The sequence below is a fragment of the Vulpes lagopus genome, chromosome X (assembly GCF_018345385.1).
Source record: "Vulpes lagopus strain Blue_001 chromosome X, ASM1834538v1, whole genome shotgun sequence".
In the NCBI taxonomy this organism is placed as follows: Eukaryota; Metazoa; Chordata; class Mammalia; order Carnivora; family Canidae; genus Vulpes; species Vulpes lagopus.
In genome coordinates, this window is record NC_054848.1 from 50,393,857 (window position 1) to 50,414,791 (window position 20,935).

At 37.2% G+C, this 20,935-nt stretch overlaps 1 protein-coding gene across 4 annotated transcripts in view; it reads right to left on the minus strand.

Moving 5' to 3' along the window:
- VSIG4 (V-set and immunoglobulin domain containing 4) overlaps positions 1-20,935 on the minus strand; it is a 43,496-nt gene that overhangs the window by 9,385 nt on the left and 13,176 nt on the right. The gene's annotated exons all lie outside the window — the stretch shown is intronic.

Sequence of the window (20,935 nt, forward strand, 5' to 3'; positions counted from 1 at the left end):
GTCAATGGGAGCTTTGAAAATCTTTGACACATTCCTAAGAATCTAGAAGATCACTGCCAAGCATAGTGCTGTGTGCATGTTCAGTTAAGACATGAGAAGGTCATAGGCTTTTACCTCTGGCTAGCCTTGAGACTCTGTGTAAGTAGGGAGTGAAAGTTATGACACAAAGTCTGCCTGTGTAAAGACATATTTCAACAGGCAACAGAGCCCTGTAGGAAAGACTGGGAAATTTATTGGTTTCAGGTATTTAAGGAAATCTCTATTCAATCATTAGCTGACCACCAAGCTAATATAGTAGAGACTTCAGTGGCCATCTATGACAAAGAATATAAAAAACTATACTGGTTTAATTCAGAAAAGTCAATAAACAAATAAACAGAAACTAGCACACAAGCAATACCAACAATAAGCCTTGGAGAAAGCGTGAGAATCAAACTTCCAGAATTGTCACATTATATTATTTAAAAAACTCTAGTTTTCAATAAAAATGTGAGATATTCAAGAAAACTAGAAATCTCATAAACAGGTAAGAAAATCAATAAATAGAAACTGTTTCTGAGGAAGCACAGGTATTAGACTTACTAAACAAAGATTTCATTTATTTATTTATTAGATTTTATTTATTCATGAGACACATACAGAAAGAGAGTCTGAGACACAAGCAGAGGGAAAAGCAGGCTCCCTGTGGGGGACCCCAATGTGGGACTCGATCCTGGATCCCAGGGTCATGACCTGAGCCAAAGGCAGATGCTCAACTGCTGAGCCACCCAGACATCCCACTAAACAAAGATTTTAAATAAATTATTTTAAGTATGTTCAAAAGCCTAAAGGAAGCCATGTTTGAAGAACTGAAGAAATGAAGCTGATTCAAACCAAATAGAGAATGTTGATAAAGAGACACAAATTATAAAAATGGAAACCATCTACAAATACTGGAGTTGAAAGGGAAAATCACCAAAAGAAAAAAAATCACTAGGGAGAAAAATTTACTAGAGCTGATTAAAGTGGCAAAAGAAAGACTCAGTAAATTTGAAAAGATGACAGTTGAAATTAGCCACTAAAACATAAAAGAAAAAGAATGAGGAAAAATGAGCAGCACCTCACAGACCTGTGGGACACCATCAAGTGTACCAATTTACACATAATAAAAGTCCTAGAAATAGAGGATGGAAAAAGACAAAATATTATTTTTAAATAACATAAAAAACTCCAATTTGATGAAAGCATTATTCTGGAAATATGAGAAGTTCAAGGAACTCCAAGTAGGAAAATAAGGGGAAAAATTATACCAAGACACATAATTAAAAGCAAAAGCCATGAAACAATATTGAAAGCTGCAAGGGAGAAGCAAGTCATCATGTATAAGAGATTCTCAATAAGATTTATGACTGATTTCTCACTCTGGAAAACAGTATGGGGATTTCTCAAAAAGTTAAAGATAGAATTTCCTTTGACCCAGCAATTAAACTACGAGGTAATTATCTAAAAGCCAACAAAATAATAATGATTTGAAAAAGTACATGCACTCCAATGTTTATAGCAGCACTACCTGGTTAAAGAAGATACGGTGTACAACACAAGGTTGTGCCTGTGGGGAAGGAGGGCAAAAGCCCAGGAGCAGACAACGTGGTCTGAGGATCCCCTGGGTTGCACGGGGAGAAAGAGTTCCCCTTCCTGGAGTGCATTTGGGAGAGGTGACACTGACTCTCAGGGGACAAAAGAGAAGGTGGGTGCTATTGAGCAGCCCCATTAATTAGCATAGTAGCAGAGGCAGTTGCTGAAGGCTGCTAACCTGGAAGCGAGCTTTAGGTTATGCTTTACCATAAACTCCTAGCCCCACATGGTCATGTGACTGCATTTCTAGCAAAAAATAGCACCAGCCAAAGCATGGTGACACCTTCCCCCAGAGGATCAGTGCAGGTCTGTACTGTGCCAGGTCCCCAAAACTTGGAGCTTTGAAACCCAGCCACATGCCTGAAATAAAACACAAGAATACAGTGCAGCCAGGTAACAGGTGGCTCAGACATAGACAGAGTGAAGTCACAAGAGGGGACACAAGAAGGAAGATTGTTCACTCTTCTCTGAGAGCTTCCTGAACAGAAACAGATGTGAACTCCCTTCTCTGTGGATGAAAGAGTGAGGTGACACCATTTTTTCCATGCCCATTAGAAAAGACAGACTTCAGTGAGCAACATGGTGATCCCAGTGGAGGCTGGAACAGCTTACACTGAGCGCTGCCCTACTGCACCCTGCAGGTGCATCTATACAAGGACATATAGGCCGAGAACCAGCGCAGCAGTTCCCTTATCTAGAAGACCAGCAGCAAGTCTACTGATCATAGAGTGCTACAAAGTTCAGTTCTAGGGGAAATAAGATCTAGCCTTTCCTAATAAGCACAACAAAACATAACTAGATAAAAGTTGCCACACACCAGACCATGTCCAAACACTCCACACTGCAAGCAAGAAGAAACTGCAAGAAAACTGATCAGAAAGAAAGAGTAGCCAACAGAAGAGTGGAGCACAGAATCTAAAAATAAAAATAAAAATAAAAAACCTTCCTAAAGCACCATGCTCTGAACAGTATATGACCACTTCTTAATATAATCATTATTTTCAAGAGCAGGAAACATAACAGCTTTTCCTAACACACAGTAAACAGAGGTTTAAACAAAATGCCAAGATGGAGGAACTCATTCCAAAATAATAATAATAATAATAATAATAATAATAATAACTGGAAGAGATAATGGCCAGGGATCTAATCAAAATAAATGTAAGTTGAGGTGTGGGTAAAGTTAAGATAGTGGAAGAATAGTCCTAAAATTCTCTAGTCCCTGGAATTCAGCTAGATAGTTATAAAATCATTCTGAACACCTGAGAAATCTATCAGAGATCTGAGATAAGAAATGTTGCAATTCTTCCAAAAGGAAAGTGACCACTTTTTGGAAGGTAGGGGGTGCAGAGATTTGAATCCAGGGTAATATATCTGAGGATATGATGGAGGGAAGGAAGCTGGCTTAAGGAGGCTACTTCAAAGTATTATTAGCAGTGGAACACAAAATCAGAACTTTTAGAATTCTGATACAGTGGGGGATGTCCCTGGCTTAAAGCTGCTTAGGTGGTGAAGCAGGATGGAATCCCAGGTGGGAAAGCACTGTCTCAGGATTTCCAGGATTATAATAAGAACAGGGGTGCCTGAGTACAGCAAAGTCCCCAGGTATAAGAGTGGGGAAGCCAGCTAAAAACATGTCGATGTGCTGGCTTTCTGTGAGGTGTTGCCATAAACTGCAAACTGTTGCACAGTAAATCCACTACTCTCCTGGCAGGGGTCCAGCAAAAGGCAGAGATGTGGAAAGATCCCCTTCCCTCCACCAGGAGGAACAGCATGAGTCCACACTGCAGGAGTCTATAAAATTCAGAATCTTGAAACTGAGTCATGTGCTTCAGATAAAAACACTCAGTCACAGGCTGGGTGAATACAGAATTCAGACAGAAGCCAGAGAGACAGGGGTGATAGACTGCTTCTCTGTTAGGGCTTACTGAATATCAGGATCCTTGAATTTTCAGCTTCTGGCTTAGAGAGTGGGGTACCATCATTTTCATCCCTCCTATCTGTGATGAAAGCATTCAGGGAGCAAAACAGTACCACATAGTGGAAATTGGAACTACTGACTCTGAGCCCAGCCTCCTGGGAATGAAGGAATGTTTCCAAAACAACAGCAAAGGCACCTGAGGATCAGCTCAACAGGTGCCTCCCACAGAAGACCAGCAGGAACAACTGGCTAGCAACAAGCTTATGAATCATGGACAACTGCAAAACTTCAGCTCTTGATGAAAACAGAATATAGCATTCATGAGTTACTTAAAATTGTTTAGTCTTTCAGTGTTATTTTCAGCTATTTTCTTATTATTTCTATTTTTTATTCTTTTAAAATTATATATGTTTTATATATATTAATTTTGTTTCCTTTCTTTGATTTTATTTTATTTTTGTGTATATATGTTTTTCTTTCTTTCCTACATTGGGACCTAGTTTCTCTTAACAAGCAGACCAAAACACACCCAGGATCTAGTTTTTTGTTTTCTTCTGTTTTGTTTCTGGTTTGGTTTTTTAAAATTTTGTTTTGTTTTGTTTTCTGTTTTTTTCCCTATTGTTCTTATTGCTGTCTTTTCTCCCTTTTCTTCTATTCTTTTCTGGACAAAATGATGAGATGAAGAAATTCATCCCAAAAGAAAGAACAGAAGGCAGTACTCACTGCCAGGGACTTAATCCATATGGATATGAGCAAGATATCTGAACTAGAATTTATTTATGTTTTTAAACATTGTATTTATTTATTCATGAGAGAAAGAGAGAGAGGGGCAGAGACATAGGCAGAGGGAAAAGCAGGCTCCCTGCAAGGAGCCCAGTGCGGGACTCAATCCTGGACTCTGGGATCACGCCCTGAGCGGAAGGCAGAGGCTCAACCACTGAGCTACCCAGGCATCCCTGAACTAGAATTTAAAACAGTGATTATAGGGATGCCTGGGTGGCTCACTCAGTGGTTAAGTGTCTGCCTTTGGCTCAGGGCTTGATCCTGGAGTCTGGGGGGGAGGGAGGTGTCAAGTCCCACATTGGGCTCCTTGCATGGAGCCTGCTTCTCCATCTGCCTGTGTTTCTGCCTCTCTCCTCTCTCTCTCTCTCTTTCTCTGTACAGTCGCTCATGAATAAATAAATAAAATCTTAAAAAATAAAACAATGATTATAAATATAATAGCCGAGCTTGAAAAAGAAAACATAGAAGACACTAAAGAATCCCTAACAGAAGAAATAAAAGAATTAAAACCTAGTCAAGCTGAAATTAAAAATGCTATTACTGAAATGAAGTCACAAATGGAGGCTCTAACAGCAAGAATAAACAAGGCCGGAGAGTCAGTATTATAGAAGATAGAATGATGGAAAATAATGAACCTGGAAAGAAGAGAGAAAGACAAATACTGGATCATGAAGAGAGACTTAGAGAACTCAGTGATTCCATAAAGTGAAATAGGGGTCATAGAAGATGAAGAGACAGAGAGAGGGACAGAAGGCTTATTTAAACAAATTATAGCTGGGAATTTACCTAATCTGAGGAAGGAAACAAGCATTCAAGTCCCAAAGGCAAAAAGAATCTACCCAAAATTAGTAAAAATAAGCTAACACCTTGACTTATGATAATGAAGCTTGCAAATTTCAAAGATAAAGATCAAATCCGGAAAGCAGCTTGGAACAAGAGGTCTTTAATCTACAAGGGCAGAAACACAAGGGTGGCAGCAGAACTGTCCACAGAGATGTGGCAGGCCAGAAAGAGCCAGCATGATAAATTCAAGGGACTAAATGGAAAAAAATATGCAACCAAGAATACTTTATCCAGAAAGGCTGTCATTCAGAATAGAAAGAGAGATAAAAAGTTTCCAGGACAGGGATCCCTGGGTGGTGCAGCGGTTTAGCGCCTGCCTTTGGCCCAGGGCGCGATCCTGGAGACGTGGGATCCCACGTCAGGCTCCCGGTGCATGGGCCTGCTTCTCCCTCTGCCTGTGTCTCTGCCTCTCTCTCTCTCTCTCTCTCTCTCTGTGACTATCATTAAAAAAAAAAAAAGTTTCCAGGACAAAGAGGAAACTAAAGATTCTGAACACTAGAGGGGCAGGGCAAGATGGCGGAAGAGTAGGGTCCCCAAGTCACCTGTCCCCACCAAATTACTAGATAACCTTCAAATCATCCTGAAAATCTAAGAATTCAGCCTGAGACTTAAAGAGAGAACAGCTAGAATGCTACAGTGAGAAGAGTTCACGCTATCAAGGTAGGAAGACGGGGGGGGGGGGAACAAAAGGCATCCAAGGGGGAGGGGCCCCGCAAGGAGCCGGGCTAAGGCCGGGGCGAGTGCCCCCAGGACAGGAGAGCCCCGTCCCGGAGAAGCAGGAGCTTCACCAATCTTCCCGGGCAGAAAGGCACTCCCAGAGAGTTAGAGCAGGATCCCAGGAGGGCAGGGATGCCCTCAGGCTCCCTGGGACACTAACAGAGCACCTGCGCCCCAGGGAGAGCACGCCACACCCCACGGCCCAGCTCCCTAAAGGGCTACAGCCTGCGCATGGCTAGACCCGGGAGCAGCTCTGAGGGGCTGGGCAGAGTCGTCCCACGGAGGGGGCTGCGCGGCCCTGGGAGCAGCTCGGAGGTGGCTTGGTGGAGGCTCCACGCAGAGGAGGCTGTGCTGCCAGGAGCGCAATTCCAGCAGCGCAGGCCCGGAAGCACAGGACACTGGGGACACAGCCCAAGATCCGGTGCTCCCCCGGGACAGGCAGAATCCAGGAGGGCACAGGACAGCAACGACATTCCTGCCCCAAGCTGAGCAGATCAGTGGCCCCACCCCCGGAGCATCTAGCCCCCTGCAGACTGAGAGCTCCATAGTTACTGCAGGAGCTGAATCTAGGGCTGGAGAGCTGACCGCCGCCACTGTTGTTGTTCCTCCTGGGGCCTCACAGGATAAAATACCCACACTGAGTCTCACAGTGACCTCACAGGATAAACAGCTTAAACATCTTTCACTGAGCCCTGCACCAGGCAGAGGGCTGAGGAGCTCTCTCAAATGCTAACACCTGAAAATCAGCACAGCAGGCCCCTCCCCCAGAAGACCAGCTAGACAGACAGGAAAAACCAAATTATTGACCAAGCAGTACTGGAAAGTTCCAGGGGAAGTAGAAAGATTTACAGTATACAGAATCAGAGGATACTCCCCCCCGTTTTTTTTGTTTGTTTTTTGATTTCTGTTTGCCCCCCACCTTTTTTTCCTTTTTTTTCTTCTTTTTCTTTTTTTCTCTTCCTAGTCTTCTTTTTTCTTTTTTCTTTTTTCTTTTTTACTTTCCTACTTTCTCTTCTCTCTTTTATTCCTTTTTCCAATACAACTTGTTTTTCGCCACTATGCATTGAGCAAAATGACTAGAAGGAAAACCTCACCTCGAAAGAATCAGAAACAGTCCTCTATCCCACAGAGTTACAAAATTTGGGATACAACTCAATGTCAGAAAGCCAATTCAGAAGCACTAGTATAAAGCTACTGGTGGCTCTAGAAAAAGGCATGAAGGACTCAAGAGACTTCATGACTGCAGAATTTAGATCTAATCAGTCCAAAATTAAAAATCAATTAAATGAGATGCAACCCAAACTGGAGGTCCTAATGACGAGGGTTAACGAGGTGGAAGAACGAGAGAGTGACATAGGAGACAAGTTGATGGCAAAGAGGGAAACTGAGGAAAAAAGAGACAAACAAATAGAAGATCATGAGGATAGATTAAGGGAAATAAGTAACAGCAGGAGGAAGAAAAATCTACATTTAATCAGGGTTCCCGAGGGCACCCAATGGGACAGAGGTCCAGAATATGAATTTGAACAAATCATAGCTGAAAACTTTCCTAATCTGGGAAGGGAAACAGGCATTCAGATCCAGGAAACAGAGAGATCTCCCCCCCCTAAAATCAATACAAACCATTCAACACATGGACATTTAATAGTGAAACTTGCAAATTCCAAAGATAAAGAGAAGATCCTTAAAGCAGCAAGATACAAGAGATCGCTAACTTATATGGGGAGAAATATCACATTAACAGCAGACTTCTCCACAGAGACCTGGCAGGCCAGAAAGGGTTGGCAGGATATATTCAGGTTCCTAAATGAGAAAAACATGCAACCAAGAATACTTTATCCAGCAAGGCTCTCATTCAGAATGGAAAGAGAGATAAAGAGCTTCCAAGACAGGTAGGAACTGAAAGAATATGTGACCTCCAAACCAGCTCTGCAAGAAATTTTAAGGGGGACTCTTAAAATTCCCCTTTAAGAAGAAGTCCAATGGAACAATCCACAAAAACAGGGACTGAATAGATATCATGATGACACTAAACTCATATCTTTCAGTAGTAACTCTGAACGTGAACGGGCTTAAGGACCCCATCAAAAGGCTCAGGGTTTCAGACTGGATAAAAAAAAAAACAGGACCCATCTATTTTCTGTCTACAAGAGACTCATTTTAGACAAAAGGACACCTACCGCCTGAAAATAAAAGGTTGGAGAACCATTTACCATTCAAATGATCCTCAAAAGAAAGCAGGGGTAGCCATCCTTATATCAGATAAACTAAAATTTACCCCGAAGACTGTAGTGAGAGACGAAGAGGGACACTATATCATACTTAAAGGATCTATCCAACAAGAGGACCTAATAATCATCAATATATATGCCCCGAATATGGGAGCTGCAAAATATATCAATCAATTAAGAATCAAAGTTAAGGCATACTTAGATAATAATACACTTATACTTGGTGACTTCAATCTAGTGCTTTCTACACTCGATAGGTCTTCTAAACACAACATCTCTAAAGAAACAAGAGATTTATTTTTATTTTTTTAATTTTTTAAAATTTATTTATGATAGTGACAGAGAGAGAGAGAGAGAGAGAGAGAGAGAGAGAGAGAGAGAGAAAGGCGATGACACAGGCAGAGGGAGAAGCAGACTCCATGCACCAGGAGCCCAATGTGGGATTTGAACCCGGGTCTCCAGGATTGTGCCCCGGGCCAAAGGCAGGCGCCAAACTGCTGCGCCACCCAGGGATCCCAATAAACAAGAGATTTAAATGATACAATGGACCAGATGGATTTCACAGATATCTACAGAACTTTACATCTAAACGCAACTGAATACACATTCTTCTCAAGTGCACATGGAACTTTCTCCCGAATAGACCACATACTGGGTCACAAGTCAGGCTTGAACAGATACCAAAAGACTGGGATCATCCCCTGCGTATTCTCAGACCATAATGACTTGAAATTAGAACTAAATCACAACAAGAAGTTTGGAAGGACCTCAAACACATGGAAGTTAAGGACCATCCTACTAAAAGATGAAAGGGTCAACCAGGAAATTAAGGAAGAATTAAAAAGATTCATGGAAACTACTGAGAATAAAGATACAACTGTTCAAAACCTTTGGGATGCAGCAAAAGCAGTCCTGAGGGGAAAATACATCACAATACAAGCATCCACCCAAAAACTGGAAAGAACTCAAATTCAAAAGCTAACCTTACACCTAAAGAAGCTAGAGAAAAAAACAGCAAATAGATCCTACACCGAGCAGAAGAAGAAAGTTAATAAAGATTTGAGCAGAACTCAATGAAATAGAGACCAGAAGAACTGAGGAAGAGATCAACAAAACCAGGAGTTGGTTCTTTGAAAGAATTAATACTATAGATAAACCATTAGCCAGCCTTATTAAAAACAAAAGACAAAAGACTCAAATTAATAAAATCATGAATGAGAAAGGAGAGATCACTACCAACACCAAGTAAATACAAATTATTTTAAAAACATATTATAAACAGCTATACGCCAATAAATTAGGCAATTTAGAAGAAATGTACGCATTTCTGGAAAACCACAAACTACCAAAACTGGAATTGGAAAAAAAAGAAAAGCTGAACAGGCCAATAACCAGGGAGGAAATTGAAGTAGTCATCAAAAACCTCCTAAGACACAAAATTGCAGGGCCAGATGGCTTCCCTGGGGAATTCTATCAAAAGTTTAAAGAAGAAACCATACCTATTCTACTAATGCTGTTTGGAAAGATAGAAAGAGATGGAGTACTTCCAAACTCGTTCTATGAGGCCAGCATCACCTTAATTCCAAAACCAAAGACCCCAGCAAAACGGAGAAATATAGACCAATATCGCTGATGAACATGGATGCAAAAATTCTTAATAAGAAACTAGCCAACAGGATACAAGAGTACATTAAGAAGATTATTCACCCTGACCAAGTAGGATTTATCCCCGGGATGCAAGGCTGGTTCAACACTCGTAAAACAATCAATGTGATTCATCATATCAGCAAGAGAAAAACCAAGAACCATATGATCCTTTCAATAGATGCAGAGAAATCATTTGACAAAAGACAGCATCCATTCCTGATCAAAACTCCTCAGAGTGTAGGGATAGAGGGAACAATCCTCAACATCTTAAAAGCCATCTACGAAAGGGCCACAGCAAATATCATTCTCAATGGGGAAGCACTAGGAGCCTTTCCCCTAAGATCAGGAACAAGACAGGGATGTCCACTCTCACCACTGCTATTCAACATAGTACTAGAAGTCCTAGCCTCAGCAATCAGACAACAAAAAAAAGTAAAGGCATTCAAATTGGCAAAGAAGTAGTCAAACTCTCCCTCTTTGCCAATGACATGACACTCTACATAGAGAAATAAAAAGAATCCAAATCAGCAAGGACGTATTCAACTTTTTTAAAAAAGATTTATTTATTTATTTATTTATTTATTAATGAGAGACACACAGAGAGAGAGAGGCAGAGACACAAGCAGAGGGAGAAGCATGCTCCAAGCAGGGAGCCCAATATGGGACTCGATCCCAGGACCCCAGGATCACATCCTGGGCAGAAGACAGGAGCCAAACTGCTGAGCCACCCAGGGATCCCCCAGAAAAAGAAATCAAGGAATCTATCCCATTTACCATTGCACCAAAAACCATAAGATACCTAGGAATAAACCTAACCAAAGAGGTAAAAGATCTGTACCCTGAAACTTCTAAAACACTGATGAATGAATATTAATAGGGCACAAAGAAATGGAAAAACATTCCATACTCATGGATTGGAAGGGTAAACATTTTAAATGTCTGTAATACTCAATGAAATCTACACATTTAATGTAATCCCTATCAAAATAGCAATAGCATTTTTCACAGACTACAGTTTCCCTAAAATTTGTATGGAACCACAAAGACCTGGAATAACCAAAGCATTATTTTTTTTCAATCCTGAAAAATAAGAACAGTGCTTGAGGCACCATAATTCCAGACATTAAGCTATATTACAAAGCTGTAGTCATCAAGGCAATATGACACATATTGTCACACAGACACATAGATCAATGGAATAAGATAGAAAATCCAAAAATGAACCCAGAACAATATAGTCAATCAATTTTTGAGGAAGCGGGAAAGAATATCGAATGGAAAGGACAATCTCTTCAACAAATGGTGTTGGAAAACTGGACAGCAACATGCAGAAAAATGAAAGTGAACCAATTTCTTACACCACACGCAACCATAAATTCAAAATAGATGGAAGACCTAAATGTGAGACAGGAAAGCATCAAAATCCTAGAGAACACAGGCAGCAACCTCTTTTACTTCGGCCATAGCAACTTAGTACACTTGTCTCTGGAGGCAAAGAAAACAAGGAAAAATGAGCTATTAGGATTTCATAAAGATAAAAACCTGCTGTATCACAAAGGAAATGATCCACAAGACTAAAAGGCTGCCTATGGAATGGGAGAATATATTTGCCAATGATAAAGGGTTAGTATCCAGAATCTCTAAAGAACTTATTACTCAACACCCAAAAACAAATAATCCAGTTAAGAAATGGGCAGAAGACATGAATGAACATTTTTCCAAAGAAGACATTCAGATGGCTAACTCACACAAGAGAAGATACTAATATCACTCATCATGAGGAAAATATAAATCAAAACCATGTTGAGATACCACCTTATACTTGTCAGAATGGCTAAAATTAACAACACAAGAAACAGCATATGTTGGCAAGGATGAAAGGTGTTAGACTGGTAATGGCGATGCAAACTGGTGCAGCCACTCTTGTAAAGGAGTACGGAGCTTTTTCTATAGGTTAAAAATATAAGTACCCTATGATCCAGTAATTGCACTACTAGGTATCTACCGAAAGGATACAAGAATACAGATTTGAAGGAGTACATCCTTCCTAATGTTTATAGCAGCATTATCAACAACAGCCAAATGTTTATAATGGAAAGAGCTCAACTTTCCATTGACTGATGAATGGATAAAGAATATATATATATATATATATATATATATAGATAGATATAGATAAGAGATATAGATATAGTCAATACAAATTATTTTATCTATATATATCTATATTTTATCTATATATAGATATATATAGATATAAATATATATATAAATATATATATAAATCTATCTATCTATCTATCTATCTATCTATCTATCACCGGAATATTACTTAGCCTTCAAAAGAATGAAATCTTGCCATTTTCAATGACGTGGATGAAGCCATAATGTATTATGCTGAGTGAAATAAGTCAGTCATACAAAGACAAATACCATATGATTTCACTCATATGTGGATTTTAATAAACAAACAGATGAACATATGGGATGTACAAAAAAAGAGAGAGAGAAGAAAACCATAAGAGAGTCTTAACTATAGAGAACAAACTGAGGGTTGATTGAAGGAGTTTTGTGGGGGATTGGCTAAATAGGTGATAGTATTAAGGAGAGCACTTGTGCTCAGAACTCAGTCTTATATGTAAGTGATGAATCACTAAATTCTACACCTGAAACCAAACCAATTTTACCATATTATAGATTAACTAGAATTTAAATTAAAAATTGAAAGGAAAAAAATAAATGACAACTACATAAAGCAGTAATGTTGATGTGATTATACTATATAAAGATATAATTTGTTACAATAACAGCATAAAGGATGGGAGATGAAGTTATATAGAAGCAAATTTTTTATATATTATTGAAATTAAGATGATATGAATACAAAGTAGATTGTTGCAAATTAAGAATTAATGGTAACCACCTAGAAATATAAATATATTGTAGAAAAAACATGGGAATTACAGGGTGCATTAAATAATATCTATTTAACATCAAAGATATTAGTAATAGAGCAAGAGAGGAATAAGATAAAGAAGATATATATAAAATAAACTTAACCATAGAGAGCTAACCAGAAGGGAAGTGGATGGGGGTGTGGATTAAATAGGTGATGGGGATTAATGAGTTCACTTGTGATGGGCACCAGGTGTTTTGTGGAGGTGTTGAATCACTATTTTGTATACCTGAAACTAATATTATACTGTATGTTAACTGACTGGAATTCAAATTAAAACTTTAAAAAATAAAATAAAAAGAATATATATATATATATATATATATATATATATATATATATGAAATAAATGGGCAGACATAAATCCTATTTTATCAGCAATTATATTAAATATGAACAGATTAAATTATCAAATTTAAAAGCAGAGATTGTCAGAGTGAATAAGAAACAGAATGATGTGGAATCTAAAAAATAAATGAACAAGTAAAAGGTAGAATCAGACCTATACATACAGAGAACAAACTGATGGTTGCCAAAGGGAAAGGGAGTTGGGGGAAGGACAAAGTGGGTGAAAGGGAGTGGGAGATAGAGGCTTCTAATTATGGAAAGAATAACTCATGATAATAAAAGATACAAGGTAGGGAATATAGTTAATAATATTTCAATGGCATTGTGTGTTGGAATATAGGAGCTACACTTGTGGTGAGCATAGCATAACATATAGAGGTGTTAGATCACTATGTTGTACACCTGAAGCTAATGTAATATTGCGTGCCAACTGTACTCAAATTTTAAAAAGTTAAAAAGGTGAACTTTCATGAAAGGAAAACAATCTAACTCATTACCATTGTATTTAGGATTCAAACACCTAAATGGTTTGAAAGTAAAAGGATGGAAGAAGATATGCCATGGAAACAGTACCTAAAAAAAAAAAAAAAAGCTGGGGTAGCTTTAGGAATATCCAACAAAATAAACTTAATGACAAAAATTGTTATCAGAGATAAAGGACATTTATAAAGTCAATCCATCAAGAAGATGTTACAATTATAATCATATATGCTTCTACAAAAAGAGCCCCAAAATACATGAAGTAGAAACTGACAGAATTTTAGAGAGAAATAAAAAATTCAACAATAATAGTTTGAGATTTCAGTACTTTAGTTTCAATTATGGATTTAAAAAATAGACTAAAGACCAACAAGGAAATTGAAGACTTGAACAATACTGTTAACTAAATAGACCTAACTGACATACACAGAACACTTCACACAACAGCAGAATACACATGCTTCTCAAGTACATATGGAACATTATCTGGAATAGATCATGTTAAGCCACAAATTAAGGCTGAGTAAATCTAAAACAATTAAGATAATGAAAAGTATTTTCTCCAACCATAATGAAATGAAATTTAAAAAATACTTAACAAATGAAAATTAGAGAAAATCACAAATATGTAGAAATTAAATGACACATTCCCAATTAACCAGTGGATTAAATTTTAAAAACCATTAGGAAATTAGAAAACACTTTGAGATGATAAAAAATGAAAACACCATATGTTGAAACTTATTGAAAGCAGTGAAAGCATTAATCAAAGAAAAAAATAATATATGTAAATACCTACATCAAAAAATAAGAAAGCTCTCAAGTCAATAATATGATCTTCCAACTTAAAAAGAAAACTATATTTCACTCATCATAATACCCTCCAAATAAGTCAATCAGAAAAGGACAAGCATTATATGGTCTCATTCATTTGAGGAATATAAAAATTAGTGAAAGGAAATAAGGGAAAGGAGAGAAAATGAGTGAAATATCAGTGAGGGTGACAAAACATGAGAGACACCTAACTCTGGGAAATGGACAAGGGGTAGTGGAAAGGGAGGTGGGTGGGGGGTTGGGGTGACTGGGTGATGGGCACTGAGGGGGGCACTTGGCGGGATGAGCACTGGGTGTTATGTTAAATGTTGGCAAATTGAACTCCAATAAAAAATTTAAAAAAGAAGGAAAATTATAAAGAAGAAAGCAAACTAAACAGGGAACAATCAGAAGGAAGAAAATACAGATTTAGTAGAGATAAATGAAATAGTAAATATAAATTAATAGAGAAAAATCAACAAAATCAAAATTTGGTTATTAGAAATGATCAACACAATCGACAAGCCTTTGGACAGACCAACCTAGAAAAGAGAGAGACGACTTAAGTTGCTAAAATCTTTAATGAAAAAAAGAGACATTACTACTTACTTTATAGAAGTAAAAAATAATTATAAGGGGATACTATGAACAACTGTAAGACAATGAATTAGTTAAGATGTAATACACAAATGACTAGAAACTTACAAACTACTGAAACAGACTAAAGAAGAGATAGATAACCTGAATAGGCAGAATTTTAACAAGTAAAAAGATTGGACCTCTAATCAAATACCTTCCCATAAAGTAAAAGCTAGGCCCAGGTGGCTTCGCTGGTGAATTCTACCAAAGATTTAAAGATGCTCATTCTTAACCAATTCTTTAAAAAAATAGGTGAGGTAGCACTTCTCAACTTCATATATGAGACCAGTATTACCTTGATACAAAAGCAGAAAAAAAACATGGAAAAAAAAAACTAAGAACCAGTATTTCTAGGGAACATTGGTGGCTCAGTGGTTGAGCATCTGCTTTTGGGTCAGGTCCTGATCCTGGGGTCCTGGGATGGAGTCCTGCATCAGGCTCCCCTCAGAATGCCTGCCTCTACCTCTGCCTATGTCCCTGCCTCTGTGTGTGTGTCTTTCATGAATAAACAAATAAAATCTTAAAAAAGAATCAATATTTCTTCTGAATATAAATGTAAAACTACTTAGTAAAATACAAGCATATCAAATCCAGCAGCATATTAAAAGGATTATGCAACATGACCACTAGGGTTTATCCAAGGAAGGAAAGATTTGTTTAACATAAGAATATAAGTTAATGCAATACATTCTGTTAATTGAATAGAGGATATACAATCATCTTAATAGACACAGAAAATGCACTTGACATAATCCAATGTTCTTTAATTATTAAGAAAATCAATAAACTAGTAATAGAAACAACTATCTCAACTTGATAAGAATATTTACAAAAAACCCCACACAATGTCCACAATACCCAAACTGTGGAAGGAGCCTTGGTGTCCATCGAAAGATGAATGGATAAAAAAGATGTGGTCTATGTATACAATGGAATATTACTCAGCCATTAGAAACGACAAATACTCACCATTTGCTTCAACGTGGATGGAACTGGAGGGTATTATGCTGGTGGTGGAAAGGGAGGTGGGTGGGGGGTGGGGGTGACTGGGTGATGGGCACTGGGGGGGCATTTGCTAGGATGAGCACTGGGTGTTATTCTATATGTTGGCAAATTGAACACCAATAAAAAAATAAATTAAAAAAACACACAGTTAATACCATACTTAATGGTAAAAGACTGAATGCTTTTCCTGTAAGATCAAAAACAAGACAATAATGTCCAATCTCACCATGCTTATTTACCATTGTATTGTAGGTGCTGTCCAGTGAAATTATACCAGAAAAGAAAAGCATCCATATTGGAAAGAAAGAATACAATTATTTACATTTTCAGATAACATAATCATATATAGAAAATCCTAAAGAATTCATAACACAGGATCCCTGGGTGGCGCAGCGGTTTGGCGCCTGCCTTTGGCCCAGGGCGCGATCCTGGAGACCCGGGATCGAATCCCACATCGGGCTCCCGGTGCATGGAGCCTGCTTCTCCCTCCGCCTGTGTCTCTGCCTCTCTCTCTCTCTCTGTGACTATCATAAATAAATTAAAAAAAAAAAAAAAAAAGAATTCATAACACAATTATTAGAGCTAACAAAATAGTTTATCAAAGTTTTGGGATTTAGGGACAACATACATACATTAGTTGTATTTCTGTACACTAGCAATAAACTATCCAAGAAAAATGAAATTAAGAAAACAATTCTATTATACTGGCATCAAGAATAGTAAGTTACTCAGAAACAAATTTAACTAGAGGAGAGGAGTACAAGACTTGTGTACTGAAAACTACAAGACACTGTTGAGTGAAGATTTGAATAACTGGTAAAACATCTCATGAATTGAAAGATTTAATATTGTTAAAGTGGTAATTACTGTCCAAATCTGTAGAATCAATTCAATCATAACAAAATCTCAATTAACTATTTACAGAAATGGAAAAGTTGATCCTAAATGGATCAATATAGATCCATATGGAATTGCCACAGATTCTCAACAGCCAAAAAATTCTTGAAAAAGAAAAACAAAATTGGAAGACTCACTTATCAATTTCAAAACTTACTACAAAGTTATGGAGATCAAATAATGTGCTACTGGTATAAATATAGATATATAGACCATATAATACAATTGAGAGTCCAGAAATAAATCTGTATATCTTTGGTCATTAATATTTGACAAGACCACTAAGACCATTCAGTGGGAAAGCACAGTTTATTCAACTAATAATGCTGGGACAACCAGTTAATAAAATAATGAAAGTGGGCCCCTATCTCATGCTATATACAAAAAATTAGTTCAAAATTGATCAAAGACCTAAATACTAGCTAAAACTATAAACTTCTTTAAAGAAAGCATAGTAGTAAATATTTATGACCTTGGGTTTGGTAGTAGATTCTTAGATATGACACTAAAATCACAAACATCAAATTAAAAAAATATATAAGTTGGACTTCATCAAAATTAAAAACTTTTGCACATCAAAGGACACTATCAAGAAAGTGAAAAGCGACCTACAGAAGGGGATAAAATATTTTCAAATAATACTCTGAAAATAATCTAGTATTCAGATTATATTAAAAAACTCTTAAACTCAACAATTACAAAGGCAAATAATCAGATTTTAAAATATGCAAACTTCCAATTATAAAATGAGATACAAGGATACAATGTATAGCATGGGAACTATAGTTAATAATATTTAACAACTTTATATGGTAACAGATGGTAGCTAGATTTATCATGGGGATCACTGCATAATGTTGAATTACCATGTTGCCATTTGCTTCAACATGGATGGAACTGGAGGGTATTATGCTGAGTGAAATAAGTCAATCGGAGAAGGACAAACATTATATGGTCTCATTCATTTGGGGAATACAAATAATAGTGAAAGGGAATAGAAGGGAAGGGAGAAGAAATGGGTAGGAAATATCAGAAAGGGAGACAGAACATGAAGACTCCTAACTCTGGGAAACGAACTAGGGGTGGTGGAAGGGGAGGAGGGTGGGAGGTAGGAGTGAATGGGTGACGGGCACTGAGGGGGCACTTGACGGGATGAAAACTGGGTGTTTTTCTGTATGTTGGCAATTGAACACCAATAAAAAATAAATTTATTATTTAAAAAAATGAAGATAAAAAAAAGAATTACCATGTTGTACATCTGAAATTAATATAATATTGTATGTCAAATACACTTCAACAAAAACAATGTGCAAAGTATTTGAATAAGCTGTTTTCCGAAGAAGGCATATAAATGACCAATAAGCAAAGGATAAGATACTCAGCATCGTTAGTGATTAGGGACATGGAAACTGCAACCATGATGTGATACTATTTCACACTCATGTAGTTTGCTATAATTTCAAATACAATAGAAACTACGTTTATGGAAATGTGGAGAAATTGCAACCCTCATATATTGCTGATAAGAATGTAAAATAGTGCAGCCACTTTGGAGAAGAGTTTGGCAGTTACTCAAAAAGTTAAACATAGAGTGACTGTATGACCCAGCAATTCCATTCTTAGTCATATACTTAAGGGAATTGGAAAAAAAATCACATGAATATTTTTACATGATTGCTAATAATAATGTTATTCATAATAGCTAAAAAGTAGAAATAATACAAATTCCCATCAACTGATGAGTGAATGATAACACATGCTATATCCATGCAATGAAATATTATTTAGCAATAAAAAGAATGCATACTACAATATGGATGAAGTTTGAAAACATTTTGCTAAGTAAAAGAAACCAGACACAAAAAGTCACATATCGTATGGTTCTATCAATTCAAACACTCATCATAGATAAATCTGTAGAGACAGAAAGTAGATTAGTGATTTCTAGGGGTTGGAGGAATGGGAGATGAGAAGGACTCTTTAATGGGCGTAGGGTTTATTTTTGGAGTGATTAATGTACTTTGGAAGTAGATAATGGTGATGTTTGCACGACCATCTGAACCACTGAATTGTATTCGTTAATATATATATATATATATAATATATATATATTTGCAATATATATATATATATATATTCAGCATACATTGAATGTTGTAGTATGCAAAGTATATCTAATTTTAAAAAGATGTCAATGAAAGGCTTATAGAATTTCTTTAGGCTAAGAAAGAAGAACATTGCAGACAAGAAGAACAGCATGTTATGTTACAGATGTGGAGAGCGAAGCCTGGATGGGTAGCCTGGGGACAGACTAAGGGAGTTTAGGCTTTGTTTTTTGGTAGAAGGATCCATGGGGAGTAACAGAAGGTTTCTGAGGAAAGAATAAAAATTGCCCAACGTAAGTTTAGGGAAAATAATTCTGACAACAGTGTGGTGAGGATTTTGAAGGTGAGGGAGTGGCCTATTTTGTTCATTCATTTACAAATATTCATTAAGTGCATCCTGTGCTCCAAGTACTTTGCTAGACCATCAAGAACCAGTCATGGATTTTATATCTTGTGACATAAAATAGATACTCAATAAATGCTGAATAAGTGGATGGTTTGGTGAGGATGAATGGACATAGAGAAGTTATTTAAAAGGCTATTTAAATTGCTCAGGAAAAAAAGATGATGAAACTATGAGAATATGGGAAAAGAAAGACAGAGCTTAATAAGAGAGCTGATTTAGTAGTTAAATTCACAGCACTTGTTGATATTGATGATTATATGAAAGGTAAAGGAGAGGAGAGAGTCATAGATATTGCCAAAACTTCAAAATAAGTCTATGACAACACTTATGGTCAAAGAGATAAAGTAAGGAAAAGCCAGCAAAGGGGCCTGAGAAGGATAAGTCAGATAGGTTTTAGGAGAACCAAGATGGAATGGTGATATTGATAGTATAGGTTGAAAGATCCTTGAGGAGTAAGAAATGTCAACTGCTACCTTGATGTTGAGGAGGATGGGGGTGAATGAAGAAATCTTGAGCTTTGGTGATTTAGAGACCAGTGATGACTCCAGTTTACAAAGTTGTTGTAGTGAATTAAGAGGGACATCACATGGAAACCTTTTCAGAACATTGGTAGTGATCATCGGAGAGAAATGCAGTGGCAGATGTTATTTACACATATGTATATTAGACTTAAATACATAAATATTATAATACCTACCTACCTACATACATACATACATACATATTAGGCTTAAGTATAGACTACTAAGTGGGGCAGGGAGTTAGATTAGCTGAGGTGAAAAGCACAGGTGGAGGGTTTGCTGTGGAGAGAAGAAAGTCATATCTTAACTCTGAGCCAAGAAGGAATAGGTAGGGAAATGTCAAGGCAGAGAGGGTAGTTGATAATATTCACTACTGTGATCAACAAAACCAGGAGTTGGTTCTTTGAAAGAATTAATAAGATAGATAAACCATTAGCCAGCCTTATTAAAAACAAAAGAGAAAAGACTGTAATTAATAAAATCACGAATGAAAAAGGAGAGATCACAACCAATACCAAGGAAACACAAATGATTTTAAAAACATATTATAAGCAGCCATATGCCAATAAATTAGGCAATCTAGAAAAAATTGACACATTTCTGGAAAACCACAAACTACAAAAACTGGAAAAGGAAGAAATAGAAAACATGAATAGGCCAATAACCAGGCAGGAAATGGAAGCAGTCATCAAAAAGATCCCAAGACACAAAAGACCAGGGCCAGAAGGCTTCTCAGGGGAATTCTATCAAACATTTAAAGAAAAAACAATACCTGTTCTACTAAAGCTGTTCCGAAGGTTAGAAAGGGATAGAACACTTCCAAACATGTTTTATGAGGCCAGCATCACCTTGAGTCCAAAACCAAAGACCCAACCAAAAAGGAGAATTATAGAGCAACATCCCTGATGAACACAGATGCAAAAACTCTCAACAAGATACTAGCCAATAGGATCCAACAGTACATTAAGAAGATTATTCACCATAACAAAGTGGGATTTATCCCCGGGAT